A 3081-nucleotide genomic window follows, 5' to 3' on the forward strand; every position below is an offset into this window, starting at 1 on the left:
GAGGGGACACACAGGAGGCCCCATGTTCCGGACCAGGACCCTTCTTTGTTCCTCATCCTTAAACTTCCATGGCTGACATGACAGAGTGTTCACTGAAATCTGGCCTGAGTGCCCTGTGTGACACAGAGGTGATGCTGGCGGTGACACATCTACCATGCAGACGGAACACTCCTCTGTTCATGACATGCCCCTCTGTTCCAAGAGTTCCCTAAGTGGCTGTGAATGTTCAGTCCTAAGAGCTCCCTCGTCTATTTGTTACGGAGAACAACAACCAAAATCTTAATTTACAAGTTCTCTGCAATTACTGCCGCGTCTGATTTATAATTCATAGTACAATATTTATTTCTAACAGGAAATTAATTTTGGAAACTCAGTGGGTGATTAAATTAGATCGTAAAATCCTTCCGCTAGCACGGGAAGGGGAGGAAGTAATGGGAGATGAGGCTCAGAGCAGCCTCGGGGAAGCTCTGTCTCAGCACCCCATGATCCAGCTCCCCCTACTCATCCCAGCCTACTCAGCATTCCCGTAGACCACAAGTGTCCTGTGACCTTTAACCCCAGAGAGCAGATTAAAGAAATGGTTCCATCCAAGACCAACTTGGTGAACCAGGGGCCTTGTTGGAGCTTGAGTGGAGGGTCAGCACATACCACTTAACAGGCACAAGGACAGTGACAGCCTGACCTACATCCTGTTCTAGTTCCTGAGTCTATCTGGAAAGTCCTTCCTAGACATGCCCAGAGGCCTGTCTTCTGGCGATTCTAGACCCCATCGTGTTAACAACCCTCACCCAGGCAGAGCACCGAGACAATGGCAGTTGCCACCATGGTGACACCTGAGAGCCCCTTCTGAACTCCCAGGCGGTCTCACCAGAGTCTCCTCTACCTGCTGTCAGTTGGGATTGCTCTTACATCCTTGGAGAGAGGACCTTGGGTCTTCTGAGGTTTTTTTTGTTTGTTTGTTTGTTTTGATTTTTGTGTGTGTGTGTGTATCTGTGTGTGTCTCTGTGTGTATGTGTGTGTCTGTGTGTCTGTCTCTGTGTGTATGTGTGTTTCTATGTGTGTGTGTGTGTATGTGTGTGTATGTGTATCTGTGTATGTCTGTGTATCTGTGTGTGTCTGTGTGTAGGTCTCTGTGTGTATGTGTGTGTGTCTGTGTGTAGGTTTCTGTGTGTAGGTGTGTGTGTATATGTCTATGTGTATGTCTGTGTGTGTGTCTGTGTGTATGTGTGTGTGTCTGTGTGTGTGTGTATGTGTATCTGTGTATGTCAGTGTATCTGTGTGTGTCTGTGTGTATGTGTGTCTGTGTGTGTGTGTGTGTCTGTGTGTGTGTCTGTGTGTGTGTCTGTGTGTATGTGTGTCTGTGTGTGTGTCTGTGTGTCTGTGTGTATGTCTGTGTGTGTGTGTCTGTGTGTGTGTCTGTGTGTATGTCTGTGTGTGTTGCACAAGTCTGAAGAGCCTTCTCTTCCATCCTCCCTCCTCCCCGCAGTGCAGTTATCCTGGCCTTTTCCCCTATTAATCTGTCATTAAGAGGAAGGACACTATTAATGGAAATGGTGCTGTCTCATACAGAGTCCCTCACCACAGTCTGTTCCCAGCAACAACCTACATGTTGGAATGGACAAAGGACGTGCATGATGGACGGTAGATGGCCAGCCTTAGGGTGGGAGACACTCCTGGCTACAGAGACAGCGTCACCCTGTTCCCAGGCTTCTCATGTGCAGAGTGAAGATGAACACAGCTCTTTATGCGGCAAAGTTTGCTTAGGATGCAGGGGGAGGTAGGTGTCGTGTTAGTAGTCATCGATTGCTGTGTAACAAAACAGCCTCAAACTCAAAAGCCTCACTCATCACTGGTTGGGAGATCTGGGAGTGTCTTATCTCTCCTTCTCACTGTCCTAATAGTCTCTGCCTCTGCCCCGAGAGGAGTATCCACACACACCACACACACACACACACACACACACACACACGCCCAAAGGCAGTGCCATTTGTGTCGTAATGGTGTGTCACAGGCAGCATCCCAGCCGACAATGAAAGCATGCCCTCTGGCCTACTGTTGGGCAACGACAGACTTGGATACAGGTTCCTTTCTAGAACCACCCTGAACCTCAAGGTCTGGGGGGCCTCTCTTGCAGCCAGAGGCAGGAGCTGGGCCGAGTGTGGTAGACTTTCAAGATGGTTTCCTATTTAAAAGCTGGTTGAAGACTGTCCCCAACCACCTGCTTATCTGAGGTCTGCAGCCTGCAGGGGTCTTGACCTGTCATGGGCTTCCTGGCCTCCCATTCCAGCCCCTCAAGAGCATTCCTGGCACTGCCTTCCAAACAACCTGCTCACTCCCAAATTCTCATCTGCAGGCACTGCTTCTGGGCCGATCCAGAGAGCTCTAGATGCCAGACACAGGAGCCAGAAGGCTTTGTTGATGGGGTTGGTGACACACCTTGCGGTGTATGCACATGTAGACACTCAGCACCTGGTGCCCACACGATGCCCTCTTCAAGCATCTAGCAAATACTCTCCAGGTGAGTGAGATTCCACTTCCCACCAGTTTCTCAGTTCCCAAAGGTTTGTGGCACAGAGGTATCTGAGATGCAGGAAGTGTTTCTGAGGGATAAACTGAGGTCATTTCAGGATTATATCTACGTGGTGTGAAGAAAGACCTTTATCTTCCACGTTGCCCCCACCCACACCACAAGATCACCAGCCACTGCAGGAGCTCCCCTCCCCCACCAGCTGACTGGCTGGCCCCCACCCGGGCCCATCTGCTCTGCATGTGTAAGCATTGTCAAATTGTTTGAATAAATTGTCACTCTGATTAAAATGTTTATGTCTGCAGGATGACTCGTTTCTGCTAAATTGTACTAAATAGTCTCACATTTGCTGCACAGATTTGACATCTGTGTCTGGTTTCTCTGCTGATGGCCAGACTGAGGGCCGGGCTCTCTCAGGAGCTCCCTCCTACTGCCGTCTCCCTCAGAAGCCACCATGGCTGAACCCATGGGAGCCAGAGGGAGGACAATCCTTCTTGCCCTTCAAGGGTAATCTCTCTCTCTCTCTCCCTCTCCCTCTCCCTCTCCCTCTCTCT

At 50.0% G+C, this 3081-nt stretch overlaps 1 long non-coding RNA gene across 1 annotated transcript; it reads left to right on the forward strand.

Moving 5' to 3' along the window:
* Window positions 1–1573: 1573 nt before the first annotated feature.
* On the forward strand, window positions 1574–2817 carry Gm14642. The gene is made up of 3 exons (XR_375366.2): window positions 1574–1777; window positions 2354–2518; window positions 2628–2817. It is a non-coding gene; the product is annotated as a predicted gene 14642 (long non-coding RNA).
* The last annotated feature ends 264 nt before the right edge of the window (window positions 2818–3081 follow it).

Source organism: Mus musculus, chromosome 2 (genome assembly GCF_000001635.26).
Source record: "Mus musculus strain C57BL/6J chromosome 2, GRCm38.p6 C57BL/6J".
Taxonomy (NCBI): Eukaryota; Metazoa; Chordata; class Mammalia; order Rodentia; family Muridae; genus Mus; species Mus musculus.